Consider the following 17,629-nt stretch of genomic DNA (forward strand, 5'->3'; position numbering starts at 1 on the left):
GTTCCCCTTTGAATTCCTCTGTCTGTGTCTGAATATCCTAATGATATGTTTTAATAAGTTTTTCCAAGACTTTTATTCTGACATTCATGTATCAACCAACCTTTTTAGGGATAAAACAAGAATGATTAAAACAATAATGTTTTAATTGAAATGATGCAAATCCAATCTAAGTTAATTATCCCCTCATGGAATTGTTCCATTTTAAACATCCATTGTGTGATTATACAGTGAGCTAACTCCCTCCATCATAATAGTGTTTCCCATTTTTAACATGGAAAAATTCTCTTTGTATCTCTCTGTCTGTCACTCTCATTCCCTCTTTAGAAATTCCCAGTTGTCTCACTAGGTCTGCTGACGATGACAGTGAAGATGATGGTGAAGTATAAGGCTGACTGCTGCTGCGTAGAACAGTAGAAGCCCAAACTGTTTTTCAAGGCATCTACCTAGTTTGGCAGCATCTCAAGGAGGTCCAGGAAAAGCACACAACCCACTGGGAGAGGGAATCTGCAGTCTAAAAAATGCACACAGGGGATTGTGGGAAAGAAGCACGTGTGGTGGGAGCTGACTAAAGGCAGAGCTGGCTGGTAATGAATGGCTAACCTGACAGTGTTCAGATCCCAAGCTCCCATGGAATTTGCTGCAGATAGGCTGAAACATAAAAATCCCAAACTCCTTCAGAAGGCTTGGGAAAAAAGAAAAGAAAACCTAGGTAGTATGGCAGTGACCCAGGTGCGTGCTGGTTGCTACAAAGCCACAGGCAAGCAGCTTTTTTTTTTTTTTTTTTGTAAATCGGTGCCCCAAAAGTTGGATGACAGATGAAGTGGGATCCTAATCTTATTAATAAAAATCCAGGGTCAGATATTGAGATAAATGCTGAAAATCTGAGGGAATAAAGCTCTTATTTCATTTACACTTTTAAGACACAGTCCATCACTGAGGGAAGTTGGGCCAGACACTGAAGCAGGAACTTGAAACAGAAACCATGGAGGAATGCAGTCTACTGGCTCACTTGCAGGATCATGCTTTGCTAGCTTCCTTAAATACCCAAGAACACCTGCCTAAGGCTTGGTGCCACCTACAGTGGGCTGAGCCCTCCTATATCAATTATATAAGTGAGATAATTCTGCACCGAAATATCCACAGGCCAATCTGATCTAGATAATTCCTCAAGTGGAGTTTTCCTTTCAGACAACTCTAGGCTGTGTCAAGTTGACACTTAAAGCTAATTAAGACACATTAACTCTTGTCAACTTGACTAATAAATACAACCCTTTAATGCTGTAACCTTTCTTTCCTTGTTCACTATGATCTTATGTTAATATTATAATATAAAAAGCAAAGTTAAATACAGAATATAAAAAAATAAAATATATAGGCTGGAAGGAAGCTCCGTGGCTAAGACTATGTACTGTTCTTCCACAGGACCCAGATTCAGTTCCCAGCACCTCATGAGATGACTCACAACTGCCCGTAACTCCAGTTCCAGGGCAGTCTTCTAGGCAAATTCCTCGGTTGAGGCCTTTGTTACAGATGATCTAGGCTGTGTCAAGTTGACAATCAAAGCTAAGTAGGACACACTGCCTACATGAAGAGGTGAGATGAGGGGGGAATATGGGCATCGTGACATGTCATTCTTCCTCTGTGGTGCTTTTTTAAATTATAGGCAATATACTCTGACAATATTTAATGCGATAACAGGGCCCTCTACAAAGTGATTGTTTGTAGTGTGGCCAATAAGTTTGTTACTACACAGCTTGAATATGGTGGAAGAGGCATCATTTGTATCCACACCAAGTGGGAATGAGGCTTAGGCAAGACTTTCAAAAGAAAAAGGAAAAAAAATAGAAGTGTGGATGTAACTCATTGGTAGAGCACTTGCCAAGCACATGCAGCTGGGGTTCTGCTCTCTGACATGCTGTTTAGACCAGGTTGGGATTCTGGAGACCCATTAGGGAGTGTCTCATGTCTAAGGATGGCCTGGTGTGATACCCTGTATCATCAGAATGACCCTCCCAATGTACTCACCCAAACCAAAATTTTGAAGAGACAAGGGTTATTATGCTTCCCTACAGTCAGTGATACCAACTACACATGTCATACTGGGAGCACTCTATTCTGATTAGACAGTAGGGATCATGCCAACCTTCTTGGGCTCTGGCCTGTCACCTGTCTTTACTGCTGTTTCTCCTCTGTGTCCACCAACAGCAACAGGTCTGAGCTGTGAGGACAACAACTATTTCTGTGTGACAAATATCAGCGATTTGTGGCAGCTCAGGGTCTTGGGGACCTTCATCAACATCTGTCTCCCAAACAGGAACTGTGCTAATTATCCACAAAAGCCATTCATACTCCACCCCCTACCACCTTTGTGACCCCAAGACTCACGGAGTCTTGACTTTTGCCAGTAGTTTGGTACCAACCCAGCAGCCACTGATGGGTCTATTTGTGTGATAAAAGGTCAATTTTTGTCATTTGCTGGGTGCTGTAGCTCTTTTTCTTATTTCTGGATTTCCCTGTGTCCTTTCTCATCCATCTTTAATCCTTACTTCCTTCCCTCCCTTCTTTGTAACTCCCACCCTTGCCATGGCTTTTTCTCTCTCCCATTTTTCTTGTTTTTTCCTTGGTTTGTTTTGTGTTCCACTAAGTAACATACTCTCTCTGTAGCCCTCACTAGCTTAGAAATCACAAACCTTCTGCCTCAGCCTACCTAGTGCAGAAACTGAAGGCCTGTGCCACTGCTGTTGGTTACATTTTCCCTCAAAATTCAAGGTTCCCATTGGGACAGGATGAGGCAATTGATAAACACTGAATGTAGAAGGTGGCTGAGGACCCAGCACAGACAGGAACTGCAGTTTGATCAGTACACAGAATGGCACCATAAGATGGGTTCATTGCTTATCAGTCAACCAATCTGAGAAGGACTGCAATTAGTGCCCCTGCTGGCTGACTGCTGCACAGAACTGGTATAGGACTGACTGGCTATAGGAAGATGCCATGGTCATTGGGTTTGCACAAACAGGCAATTCAATAGAAGCTAAGATAAGATAGCTGTGGCATTTTGACCTCTGGTTCCCTAGAATATAGTTGGGTAATTTTCCGTGGGATTTTCCATCAAGGAAATCAAATTCTAGTTAAATCTGAAATTATTTCAGCAAGAAATACTGTCACAGTATGCATCTAGTATGTGCTTATGTTGTATGAACATGTTCATGTCCTAGCACGCATAGGAGTATGTTGCATGTTTGTTCATAGTGTGTATATATTTATAAGACTGTGTGCATAGTGTACATGCATATGTGTGTATGTATGGTATAGATGTTGCATGGTGTGAGTGTGTGTGTGTGAGTGTGTGTGAGTGTGTGTGTGAATGTAGGCATACTTGCCATTAAGAGAAGGTAGAAGACAGTAAACACTGATGGAATCTGTTCTTTCCAAGTCTAATGAGTTCTGGAGATTGAATCAGGTCTACAGGCTTGCTTGCCAAATTCCTTTACCCACTGACTATCTGCCTGGCCTTGTGTGCTGCTTCTGTCCAGTGTCTACCTCAACTAGTCTCAGTTCCCAACCTCTTTTACTAGGGCCCATGAGAGTTTGTTTCCACCCAAAACCTGCCTCTTCCTCAGCTCCAGCCTTTAGGCTCTTGCAGCTCAGGGTGAGTAGAAGGAATATTCTACCCTCAAAATCTCACAGACTTGTGTGGTTTCCATGTAGAAAGAGGGCACAGGTTCTCTCCCTTTCTAGGGACCTGACCTTGGTCCACTTCTTCCCTCCTGTTTTCAGAGGTTTGTCAAGCCCAAGGCATTTCTTCCTGTAGTTGACTCCCAGAAGGCCTATCCTATGGCCTTGACATGCATCTTTCTCTGGGAGGGTAGACTGCATAGAAGTGGCTCTGCAGGCTGTCCTGAGCCACCTACCTCAACAAGGGAGCCAGTATTCTCTCTCAAACATTCTTCTAATATTTTCAGCTGTTGTTTTCAAAGAAGTTGTATGAACTAGTTGGACAAGTTAAACAAAGGCTGACCATTCATAATTAATAAGTCTCTGTGTCATTATTTGGGAGATGGTTGGAGGCCCAAAGAAAATTTCAAGTATAAATGGCACCCAATGTGGAGCTCAAATTTCTCCATAGGGCCTCAGAAAGTTGAACAAAATAGGGAGGGGCAAAAGGATGCCGCACCTTTAAGAGGTTCTGCTGTGCATCAGGGCATTTGAGCCGCTGGCACAATAAGTACCACAGCACAAGCTCAGTAAAAACCGTTTCCTAGAGCTGGGGCCATTAAATGCAGGTCTTGGTTAAACACAGCTCCCCATTAAAAGGAGCTCTCAGGCAGGCCTGCGGGCATAAGGCTCCGCTCTCGTGGACTTGAGGAGGGGCAGAGCCAACCCACAGAGCTTCAAGGCAGAGGTATGAGCTGCCACTTGGCAGTTTAAAGTTTGGATGATGCAGTCAGAGAATACTACAGCTCTACAGTAAAACATGTCCAGAAGGAAAAGATCTTTAAAAAAGTTACAGTGAGGTCCTGAGGCACGGACTGCAGCAGGTCACCAGCCACAGCAGCCTGCGGGGCTTCCTAAAGATTTTCTTCAGGGCAAATGATATAAGGCTTGGTACCTTGGTGGGAGAAGACAAATACGGAAACAAATGCTATGAGGACAACAAGCAATTTTTTGGCCGTCACCGATGGGTCATCTATACCACAGAAATGAACGGCAAAACACATTCTGCGATGTGGATGGAAGCATGGGTCCTCCTGAATGGCACCGTTGGCTTCACTGCATGACTGAAGACCCTCCAACAACAAAGCCACCTAGTGCTCGTAAATTCCTCTGGGCAAACTACAAATTCAACATGAGTGGCACTCCAGAGCAATATGTTCTCTATTCCACCACGAGAAAGAAGATTCACGAACGGGTCCCACCTTCGACACCTTACAAGTGACAACAGTGAAGACAGTTCTAGCACATACAGGATGGTACAGGACTTTTCTTGGAGTCACACTTGTTCAGCTGACCATGAACTTGATTAAAGTTGCTTGACCAAGCCAAAAAAAAAAAAAAAAAAAAAAAAGGTTACAGTGGGTGTAGGTGTTAAGAAAGAAAACATAATGGGTATATACAGTCATAAGGAAAAATAGTTTAAAATAATTATGTAAACTCTTTAAAGAAAGAGTAAAGTAATATAAAAAGAATAAGCCACTGAAAGATAGAAAATACACATGGAGTCTGGATCCAGTGTGGCGCTTTATTGATTTTGAATGTTTTGACTGCTGAAGAGACAATAGCATCTGCTGAGAGACATGGGATTATAAAAGGAATTGCTGAATTTAACTTATTTAGATACTTTATGGATGTGTTAACTTTAAAATGGAATTCAGAAAATATATTGCGTTGGGGAGAGGTTTTGTTTTTGTTTCCTCAGGAAATGACAGCCTGTGGGTTCCTTCAAAATTAATAGGGTCTATATATGATTGGGGGAGACTCCCTGAAAATCTTGGCTACAGACAAAAAGAAATAAACCTAGAAAAAGTACAAGACAGGCGATGTATATGCAGATCCCTTGACATGGGAACATCTCTGAGATGGTATGTAATAAATCTTGTTGGTTATAGAGTCCTTATGAATTATTATTACATACCTTCCTTTCATATGGCATGGATACAGGTTTGGTTATACAGTCTAAACAAACTTAAAAAAGTTGACAGGTGTCTTTTACCTGCTCAGACATAAAACAAAAATATCAGCTTTGGCTGGCTTGTGTGCTAGACACAATCCATTCTTCTGTTAAAGCAGATATTTAAGTGACTTTTGAATGTTTGTGGATTTTCAGAGCAAGGAGGTCAGACACCAAGGAAAATGGGTCAGCCTTTCAGAGTGTCTCTGTTGCAGTTTCCTCAGAGTTCTGTGTTCAGAACAACTTCAAGGCTGCTAGCTAAGATGCTCCAACCTCACAGAATTTCAGATAAGTCTTGCACTTTCGCATTACACAGAGACTGGATAACAAATGTTATACCTAGTTTTCTCAGGTTCCCCTGGGTATGCCATTGTCCCCATACAAAAAGAAGCAGTCTAGAGAACATAATGTCCACATTCCTAAGAAGTGGGTGGTGGGTTTTGGTCATTTGCTGGGTTATGGATTTTTGTTATCATTTATTTGGTATATAGGAATGTAGGATAAAAAGATAACTATTCATCTCAAATATTTTACATTGGTATGCTTTTTTTTTGTATAGAGTTACAAGTTATTTTCCTTATACTGTATATACTCTTGTTTAAGGTATTATACTTATGCTGCTCATTTAAAAATATAATGTAAAGTTTTAGTCCTGGAAAGCTATTATTACAAACTGTTTAAGATAATTAATAAATGAATATTAGTACTTAATCATCTATAACAAACAAACTTGTAGTCATGTTACATATGTTTTCAAGGTTAAACAGTTACATGTTACATAGGTGATCTTCAAATGCTTCAGAGACCTATAAGAATATGGCATTTAAGATGTTTAATAACCTAAGGCTTTTCATGACAGTACAACACATCTGCTCGTAGCAATATCAATCTAATTTATAATAGGATGAAGGGCATCAAAGAACCTCGATACAGAGTGTGCTTTCATTGTGGCAAAGATAGCCACTTGGGCTGTAGACACTGCCTTTGCCTTGACTGCAAACGGTATACAATACAAACTGGACAACCAGGACACAGAGGAGAAAAGACTGCCAAACTTTGCCAAGACAAGGTGGGACAGTCCTTCAAAATTACTGCTTTACCAAAATGTCTGTCAGATACTATGCCCCAATGGTGCAGAGGAACCTTGTGTGACTGTCCAGGTAGCAGCTGCTTCTGTCATTTCTAAGTTGCTTGCTCTGCACTTCCTGTTTCCTCAGATAATATTGTATCCTTCTCAGGTCTCTGATGGAGTAGAAGACAAGGTAGTTATAGCTATATTTTTCCTTTTTAGCAAATTCAGAAAAGAACTTACATAAGAGATGTAAAGTTTAAAAGGCAGAGAAACATAAAATCTTAAATTGTTTATCTAAAATGTTTTGGGGGTCTAAAAAGGTAATTTGGAGTTGGTAATACAAGTTAAGATAGAAAGTACATTATATAGACACCAAATTAGACTCACCAAGATAGGATAGATAATGTAGTATTTTTTCTGAATTTGCCAAATGCAAATGGGACTGGATGTTGTAAATGCAATTCTTACTTTGACAATTGTTCTTACTGTATATATTCTTTCTATGTTAAAGCTAAAACCTTTCTTTTTATTTAGACAAAAGGGGAAATGTTGCATAATATTTGTTTAAGCATGCAAAGATATGTTGCATTTGTTTATGTAGCCAAATATTTGTTTAACTATATGAAGATGTGTTGCATTTGTTTATCTATGTAAACATGTGTTGCTATTTTGCCTTGTCTGCTAAAGGCACCTCATTGGTCAAAGAAAAAGCAGAGTGGCCAGTAGTGAGGGTAGAGGTATATGTGGACTTCCAGGTTCGGAGAATAAGTAGGAGGAAGAATTTAGGCTCAAGGAAGAAAGAAAAGGAGACAACAGGGATACCTCTGGGGCCAGCCAGCCAGACACAGAGGAAGCAAGAAAGTAGGATACATGGGATGAAAGAAAGGTCAAAAGTTCCAAGGCAAAATGTAGATGAATAAAAACGGGTTACATTAATTTAAAAGAGCTAGTGGGACAAGCCTAACCTAAGGATAAGCATTCATAACTAATAATAAGTATCCATGTCTTTATTTTGGGATCTGATTGGTGGCCCAAAGAAAATTCCCACTATATGCGACTCCTTTACACGTCACCTAGCAGCCAGGTTGGTAACAGAGGTGGAGGAACAGGAAGTCAGTGGACTCCTCAGTCACCCACTGCTCCAGTGATTTCTTGGTCAGGCAGAGTTGACAAAATCATTCAGATCCATAAGGTGAGAAGGCCCACCTGAACACACACGGTCAGAGTGTAACCAAGGAGACCTAGCTATGCGGTCCTCTGTTACCCACATTCCTCTTCTTATCTGGGTACAGTTCCACCAATGGGTCTTCCAAAATTGTTGCCACCACATAGTAGCACATGTCTCTTGTGTTCCATTTTGTTCCCTTTCATCGCCTGAACACAGTAAGCCCCATGCCCACCTCTGCCCACACAATCTTTTGTCTTTAGAGCTGCGCATGACACCTGGATGGTCAAAGATGGACCTAGCAGATGGTTTGCACCAGTGACTCCTGCATGGATTCCCATCCATTGATCATGACCTCAGCTTCAGGCCATCTGTAAGTGGGACACATCTCTACAGGAGTTTGGGATCTGAAGAAGAGGGTCAGAGCGCCTCCAAGGTAGAGGTCCATCAGACTGCAAGAGTCAGGCTTGGCACACAAGCCTTCGTGTCTTGGGAGTTTGCTACTTATTGTACCCAGGACCTCCCGTGGATCACTGATCTACACAGCATGAGATCTTGTACTTTGTGGCTGAGGATGTCACATCTTGTGAGTTCAACCAAGGACTTCTATCAGATATGAGCACCCAGATGTGACCTTGCCAGAGCCTGGGAGTGGCAATTGGGCTTCTTAGCATCCTACCATATGCAAATAAAGCTAGTTCCTTGAGGTCAACACCACAGAGCCTCTTTCTCCATTTGTTTTCTTGACGAAAATGCTACATTAGACTCTGATCCCTCTCCCACACCCTCAAGATCTCATCCATTATCAGGATCAGAGGAGACTTGAATATCCATGACTGTGTCCTTTGCAACCAGATGCCAAATCAGCTGCCATGTCCTATCTTACTTCCTGATTATTCCATGCACACATTGCACTAAGAAAGTTCAAAGTGTCCTCAGACCCTCCATAGCCTATCACCAGGCAGTATCTAAGTCTGCTACTTGGGGGTCCAGCTTCCTGTTTGTCCAGTGGCTTCAGCACCACTGTGTGCTTCTAGAAGTGCCATGATTGAGGTTGCTCTTAATTACTCTGTGTGTGTGTGTGTGTGTGTGTGTGTGTGTGTGTGTGTGTGTGTACAAGTTATACCACATGTTTTTCTGATCCATGCCCAGTGCTGGTACAGGGCATGGTGGGTAACTGGAATTCCAGAACTTGCATCAGTACGTCAGCTCCACCGGTAAAGGAAGATGGCCATGAATATGACCAGAGGCTACAGTTCATCTCCAGTCAGCTGACTCACGGGCACATCACTGCTCCAGGGATTTCTAAAAATATCCTACGTCAACCACCAAAGTCACCTAAAATTAGGAAGGAGACCTCTTTTTAAAATTTTTTTTATTAGTTCAAATTAGGAACAAGCTTGCTCACATGTCAATCCCGTTTCCCTCTCCCTCCCCTCCCCCCAACACCCCCCCAACCCTCACCTGCCCCCTACCCTATTCCCCTCTATTCCTCAGGTAGGGTAGGGCCCTCAATGGGGGCTCCCCAAAGTCCACCACATCATCCTGGGCCAGGCCTAGGCCCTCCCCCATGTGTCCAGGACAAGAGTGGGATGGGCTCTCAAAGTCCCTTCTTACATCAGGGAAAAATACTAATCCACTACCAGAGGCCCTATAGAGTACAGAGGCCTCCTCACTGACATCCATGTTCAGGGGTCTGGATCAGTCCTGTGCTGGCCTCCCAGAAAGCAGTCTGGGGTCGATGTGCTTCCCCTTGTTCAGGCTAGCTGTCACCAACCCCTTTGATCTTTATTCCTCCCTCTCTGCAGCTGGGTTCCAGAGTTCAGTTCAGTGTATATCTGTGGGTGTCTGCCTCTGCTTCCATCAGCCACTGGATGAGGGCTCTAGGATGGCATATAAGGTAGTCATCAGTCTCATTATAGGGGAAGGGCATTTAGAGTAGCCTCTCCACCATTGCCTAGATTGTCAGTTCGTGTCATCCTTGTAGATCTCTGGAAATCTCCCTAGTGCCAGATCTCTCCTCGGACCTATAATGGTTCCCTCTGATATGGTATCTCTCATCCTGTTCTCCTCTATTCTTCCCCAACTCAACATTTCTGCTCTTCCATTTCCTCTTCTCCTCTCATTCTGCCAGCTCCCTCTCGCCTACCCTTATACTCCCAGTTACCTCAGGAGATCCTGCCCCTTCCCATTCTCCAGAGTCCATGCATTTTTCTCTTAGAGTCCTTCTTGTTTCTTTGGTGAAGAGGATTGTAGGCTGGTAACCCTTTGCTCTAGGTCTAAAATTCATATAAGAGTGAGTACAAACCATGTTTGTCTTTTTGTGACTGGGTTACCTCACTCAGGATGTTTTTTTCTAGTTCCATCCATTTGCCTGCGAATTTCAAGATTCCATTGTTTTTTTTTTTTTCTTCTGCTGAGTAGTACTCCATTGCATAAATGGAGTACCACATTTTCTCTATCCATTCTTCAGTTGAGGGGCATCTAGGTTGCTTTCAGGTTCTGGCTATTACAAACAATGCTGCTATGAACATGGTTGAACATAAATGTTGTATGAATGTGCATTATTTGGGTATATGCCCCAAAGAGGAATTGCTGGATCTTTTCTTTCTTTCTTTCTTTCTTTCTTTCTTTCTTTCTTTCTTTCTTCTTTTTTTTGTTTTTCGAGACAGGGTTTCTCCGTGTAGCTTTGGAGCCTATCCTGGCACTCGCTCTGGAGACCAGGCTGGCCTCGATCTCACAGAGATCCCCCTGCCTCTGCCTCCCGAGTGCTGGTATTAAAGGTGCGTGCCACCAACGCCTGGCCAGAATTGCTGGAAATTGAGGTAGACTGATTCCCATTGTTCTGAGCAACCGCCATACTGATTTCCAAAGTGGTCTTACAAGTTTGCACTCCCACCAGCAATGGGGAAGAGACCTCTTGCTGAAACTTGGCATCTGGTTCCCAATAAAGGAAGCAAGACTGACCTTTGTCCTCTGCCTTGATTTGAGCTCCCATGTTTCCTTTCACTCTGAGAGTTTGGAGGGGCCACAGCAGTCTAGGAAGGTTTCCCTCCATTTACCACCTGTTCTTCGATCCCCAGGTGCTTACTCAATGGAGGGCATGATGATGTGAGAGCTGACTCCACAGGAGCTGTGCATAGTGGTCATGTTAGGCTAAGGACTGTAAGCACACTGCACTCCTACTTCCAGAGACATAGAAAAGTCACTCATCTAACAGGCCACACACGCAGAGCTTAGGGAACTACAGGACATTGCCTAGGCTAGAGCAAGACCTTCCAGTACCATTAAAGGGGGAAATTGGAGGGTTGTGGAGACGGCTGAACAGTGAGGAGCTGGCTTCTTTTCTAAGAACCCAGGCTTAATTCCCAGCACCCATAGAAGGTTTACAACCAACTGCAATGCAAGTTTCCAGAGATCCCATGCCCTGTCCTGTCATCATGGGGCACTGCACACATGTAGGCAAGTGTCCATGCATATGCAATAAAAATAAAGGGAAGGGGAGAAGAAGAGGAGACACTGGGAAAATGATGTGGTTATTCCTGTAGGCAGCAAGGAGGGGTCTGTGAAGTGGTGTCCAGCTTGGTGACTGATCCTGTACATCCCAAAAGTAAAGGTCTACTGCTGGAGGGCTGTGGGGAGCTTCTCAAACGTTCCTATGACAGAGACTCAATGGAAGAATGTTTTCTTTGTTACAAACCAAAACCAAAATGAGTGTCTGTCCACAACTGTGTCTCAAGGCATACTATGAAGGTTGAGGTCTTCAGATGCTGCTGTCTGGCCTCTGATTATATAGAGACTGAGATGAGCCTGGAGATGTGTTCCATGCCTGCAGAACAGTCTGCTTGACTCCAAAAAGCCAGCAAATTTTCAAGACTCCAAGATTCTTGAACATTGCTAGTGAGTAATACCCATTGTATCTGTCCCAGTGCTTGCTGGGAGCACTCTCCTTGGTCTAGAGAGATGGCCCCAGACAGGACAGCAGGATCCTGCCCACCCTCCTGGATTCTGAATCATCACCTTTGATACAGTAGATTTTCTCCTGCATCATTTCACTGCAGCAAGCCTGAGCCTCTTTACCATTTGTGGCACTCCAGGGTTTTGGGGACCTAGACCAACATCTGTCCCCAAAACAAGAATTGTGCTGATTTCCAGCTCAAGCCATTCACATTTCCTCAAGAACCAGTGAGTCTTGACTTCTGTCTGTGGTTTGTCCCTAAGCCAGCATCCATCCATGGGTTTTTCTGTGTGACCTAGGGTCAATCACTGAGCACCAGCACAGCCACCTCTCTTCCTACTTTGTCACAATGCTTCCCCCTCTCATTGTCCCTTTCCTTCCCTCCTGGGTCTCTTCATCACCTCCTGACAACCTGCACTCAACACCTTTGTTTGAGAAAGGATCTCCTTGAGTAATCAGGTTATATAGCCCAGGCTGGCCTTGAACTTGAAATCTTCTTGCCTCAGCCTCTCCCAAACTATACTGCAGGCCTGTGCCACTGTTCTTGGCTCAGTAAACACTTTCCTCACAGCACTGAGTTGCTCATAGGGGAGGTCTGAGGAGGAGGGGAAAGACTGGTTGTAGACTGTGGTCTTGGGACACAGTGGAGACAAGGATGGGGGAGGTCCAGGAATCTGAGTGGCAGCCACAGGTCTGGTTTATTGGACATCATGCAGCACAAGCTGGGGAGAAGGATGGAGCTGCTGTCCTTGCTAGCGCATGACTGCACAGAGCTCATAGGGGACTGGGGTAACTGGCAATGTGAAGATGCCTTGGTCGCTGGGCCGAGGCTGTCCATCAGGCACCGAGAAGCTAAAGCGCTGCAGGAGGCAGGTGAAGAAGAGGAAGAGCTCCATGCGGGCCAGGGGCTCCCCCAGGCATACTCTGCGGCCTTTGAGTGGGAGAGAGGCTCAGTCAGTCTGGGGTCTGGTTGATGCTCCACCCTCCAGGCACCCTAGGAAGAGACATGGAGCCAGGCACCCCACAGCACCTGCTGAGAATGGCATGAAGGCCTCATGCTTCACAAAGCGGCCCTGGGCATCCAGGAAGTGTTCAGGATGGAAGTGGAGGGGCTTCTCCCAGACAGTCTCATCCTTCAGCACCGAGGACAGGTTGGGGATGAGGATCGTCCCCTGGCAGGAGACACATGTGTGAGCATGGAGTTGGGTGGGGCTGCCAATACCCTGGTTACCATGACCACATACACAAACTCTTCCTGCACACACAGGATTCTTTTATTCATCTCAAACTCAGAGCCTCTCAGTGCCTTTTCTGGAACCATTCAAGGCCCTGTGAGAAAACTACCATAAGTACCCAAATAGAACCTGCAGTGTTCCCTAAAATACACTGAGGCTTATTTCACTGGACATCCCCCCTCACTGGGGAATCCTGGGTAATGGCTGTGATGTACTAACACTTAAGTTGTTCCCTTCACCATGTAGAAATCCAGGATGTGGTGGTCTTGGTCTTACAGCCTTTGTTTGCCTGGTTGTGATCCTGTGACAAGGGTGCCCATGCATACCTTGGGGATGAGGAAGCCCTGTATTTCAACATCACGGGACGTCATATGTGGGACATTCAACGGGACAATGTCTCCAAATTGCTGCACCTCATGAATGACAGCATTGGTGTAGGGCATGCGGGCCTGGTCTGCCATCTCTGGACGCCGTACCTGTCCTATGACATCATCAATCTCCTGTTGGACACGGCCTGGAGAGAGAGCATCTCCTCAGTGAAGCAGTTCCTTGGTGACTCTTCCTTGACCTTCCACCACTGGGTTAATAGTTGAGTTAAGACTCCCATCAGAATTGTGGGAGTCTGGGTCAAGCTGATGCTGGAGCCACCAGCTTCTCAGGGACTTCTATCTTTATTCCCTTATGCTCCCTCCCAGGCCCAGCCAGGCTCACTCTGCACATCCGGGTGCAGGATCATGAGGAGCAGGGCCCAGGACAGTGTGGTTGAGGTTGTCACTACTCCTGCAGTGAAAAGGTCAGCCACCACCAGGTGCAGGTTGTCATCATTGAAGCTGCTCTCAGATTTCCCCTTGGCCTGGACCAGCAGAGAAGTTAGGCTCAGGGACACAGGGAATAAGGACAAAATCTTATACCAATGTGTTCATGCACCCCAGGTGTTGGGTCCATGGATGACATATAACCACCCCCCTCCTGCCTGGCATCACAACTCACAGTACACTGCAGACCAAAAAACTAGCCCCATCTTTATAGCTGTCCTCACCTTCTCCACCTCAGACAAGAAGGCATCTGTCAGACCCCTGGGTGGCTGTGCAGGATCCCAGGTTGTCTTGTGCTCAATCAACAACTTATGCAGGGAGTCCATCAATGCCTTTTGCTTGGAAAAGGCTTTGCCAGGCATCCCAGGGATGCAGAGAAGTACAGGGACTGCGTTCATCATCTGTGTAGGAAACAGCACAGGTCTAGTTGCTTTTATTGCTAATTAAACGTTATGTTATTTCTGTGAGTACATATGAGTGTGTACATGTGCACACACATGCATAATAGCCTCTTCTTGGTGGTTAGTGAACAATTTGTAGATTAAGATCTATGTCCTACATGGGTCCCAGGGGTCTAGATCAGGTCCCAGGCTTGCTTGAGAAGCTCATTTATGCATTGACCATCCATCTCTCTTGCCCCTGGATGCTGTAACATCTCAGTGTTCACATGGACCAGTCTTAGTTCCCAAGCTCTCCCACAAAGGACTCACAGACTGCCCCCTCCCATAACCTGCTTCTTCCTCAATTCCAGGCTGTAGACTGTCTTGTAACCCAGGGTGAACAAAATGACTATTTTATCTGTCAATCCAACAAGCTTGTGTGGTCTCTGTGTAGATAGGGGGTAGAGGTTCACCCCGTTTCTAGAGCCCTTGGCCTTAAACCACCCCTCATCTGTTATCTGAGGTTTAAGGGAGTAGAGGTTCACCCCGTTTCTAGAGCACTTGGCCTTAGTCCACTGTAGGGGACAGTGTAAGCCACGCCTGCTAGAAGCTGGCTTCAGGTGTGCCTGACCACGCCTGTCAGGGTGTGGCTTACACTGTCCCCTACAGTCCACCCATCTCCTCCTGTTATCTGAGGTTTGCCAAGGTCCAAGCCTTTGCCCCTGCATTTGACTCTCACACAAGGCCCTGTCCCTATGCACCCTGAATGCACTTTCATCTGATAGCCTTTACAGCACAGCAGTGACCATGCACACTGCCCTGAGCCTCACACCTCAGCAATGAAGCCAGAGCCCTCTCCAAAAGTTTCCTGTAACGTCTTGAGCAGCCTGTTGAAGAAAGGGTCTCCATAGTCGAAGCGATGGGCATAAATGAGGGATGAAATCACATTGCATACACCTTTATTCAGGAGGGTGATGGGATTACAGGGATGTCCTAGGAGCAGAGATGCAAGCAAGTCATGATATTGCTCATAAGTGCCTGCCCCATCTCCATCTCTCACCTGTCACCTACCTTCCTCCTGGGTGAAGGCATCACAGAGGTGACCAGCCTCCTCTGTCACCCACTGCTCCAGTGATTTCTTGCCCACGCCGAAGTCTCGCATGGTAGATACAGAATCGACGCTGCTCTCTCCACTCGGGTCCATAGGGTGCTAACAGCACACCTGCAGGGACATCTGTGTATAACCAAGGATACCTGGCTGCCCTGTCTCCTCTTCTCCCAGTATTTCCCTGTGGTCAGTCTTAGCCATCAGTGCCCAGCACTTTGCTACCACATATGAGTACTTGCCATTTTGGAGGCTCCACCCTCCATTTCAGTGACTGTTCTTCCATTGCCTGACCACACCCCTGCGTTAGGCCCCGTGCATCTTCTGTTCACTGCTCCTCAAGCCCTATTCTCTCTGCCTTGTCCCCACTAAAGCTCTTTGCCTTTTGATTTGTTCCCATAGCCCAAGTGACTAATGATGGGGACTGGAGGGCGGTCAGCAGTGTCCTCTCCACAGTTCACCAGCACTTCCCGCACCGCCTTCAGTCCATTGACTACGACCACAGGCTCCCAGGCCATCTGTAGGCTGGGGACATCTCCATAGTGCTGTCGAAGCTGAAGCAGAGGGACAGAGCACTTAGGAAGTGGAGGGATTTGGCAGACTTGAAGATCCAAGCTCAATACCCCCGCCCCCACCGCTGCTCTCTCCCTCCCTTTTCTTCCTCCATGTGCTTGTGTATGTGTGTGCATCTTTGTTAGTGTGTCCATATGTACGTGTGTGTGTGTGTGTGTGTGTGTGTGTGTGTGTGTGTGTGTGTGTGAGCTCACACACACAGGCACACACACGAGTTCATTGGTATAGTATTCTTTATTGATGGACAAATGCTCTCTCACTGACCTACAGGTATAACTGAGGTTTGGCACCTTGTGACTGTCAATCCTGTCCTCTAAATGCAGCAAAGGTCACATAGTAGATAGGTCATTCAGCAGTGACCTTTCCCCTTCATAGCTCTTCATACAATAGGAATTTCAAGATCGTGATGTGGGCAGCAAGGCCTGAGACCACACAGCAGCAAGAGATTATAACTCACACAGCCGCTCTCCCAGCTCTGCTTTGCTGACTGACAGGCTACACTGGACTCTGATGTCCACCCACGTCCCTGTTCCTGAGAACTCATCCACTGATGGGATCTCATGGGACCTGAGCTGGCCTCCCTGACTTATGCCCTGTAGTCCAACCATACTCCATGCCTGTCTCCATGGTCTTTCCACACTGTGCCTCTGCTCTTAGTAAGTCCACAGTGTCCTCAGGCACAGGAGTAGCTGCCGTGAGGAAACCATTGAACCTCCTTCCTCTTGGGGGCCATCTTCCTGTCTACCCTGTGGCTTCAGTACCACAATGTGCTGCTAAGGCATCATGATATCTACTGTCCCCCACCACCATCTCTCACCTTGTAAAAACTGTATGTCAAGTTCTCAAAGTCCAACTGCAGCAGGTTGCCCAGCCCAGGAAGTGGCACAGGACCTGGAGGGTAGCGGGCAGCCCAGAACTTGCGTTGGTGCATCAGGTCCACCAGAAGCAGGAAGATGGTCGTGAATATGACCACAGACCACAGGCCATCTCCAATCAGCAGTGCCATGGCTGCCCCACTGCTTTCCAGACTGTTTGGGGGACGCCTGCTCCAGATGCCCAGAATCAGGAGAGACACTCTGAGGACACACTGGGCACCTGGTCCCTTATGAAAGGGAGAAGGCTGCACTTTGTTCTCTGCCTTGAGCCAAGTAGCTGTGTTTATTATTCAGCCAGGGTGTGCAGGGAGGGGTGAGAGAATGGCGGGGAAAGTCAGCCTCATAGTTTTCTGCCCTCTCTTCTTTCTTTGTGGGCTTATCCATGGGAATAACTCAGTTTCTCCACAAGGAGCTGTATGCAGTGGTCATTTATGTTTGGGCACTGTGAACACAGTGGGCAGATGACCAGTGAACCCTGCCTCAAGGTGAAGGATCACAAGGTATAGAGAAGTCAGTCAGCAATATGCCACACAGGCAGAGCTCTGAGGGGCCTGAGGACATTGTCTCAGAATTGATCTAAACTTGTTGAGGCTCTGTTGAACACTTGGCTAGTAGGACTTGAGGTGTGACTGGCTTTGCAGGCACTATCACTGTGCAGCAAGGGCCACTGAAGTGGCTTGAGTGGCTAACCAATGATGGTGAGTGAGAGGCAGTGTGGGGAAGGCAGGTCTATCCTTGGAAGCTAAGAGTACAGGTGTGAAGTCACTTACTCACAAGGAA

At 45.8% G+C, this 17,629-nt stretch overlaps 2 pseudogenes; one reads left to right on the forward strand and one right to left on the reverse strand.

Annotated features, from left to right (window-relative positions):
- Positions 1 to 357: 357 nt before the first annotated feature.
- Positions 358 to 4,939, forward strand: LOC100753440 (annotated as a pseudogene).
- Positions 4,940 to 12,618: 7,679 nt separating this feature from the next.
- Positions 12,619 to 16,980, reverse strand: LOC100774988 (annotated as a pseudogene).
- Between the last annotated feature and the right edge of the window lie 649 nt (positions 16,981 to 17,629).

Source organism: Cricetulus griseus, chromosome 2 (assembly GCF_003668045.3).
Source record: "Cricetulus griseus strain 17A/GY chromosome 2, alternate assembly CriGri-PICRH-1.0, whole genome shotgun sequence".
Lineage (NCBI taxonomy): Eukaryota > Metazoa > Chordata > Mammalia > Rodentia > Cricetidae > Cricetulus > Cricetulus griseus.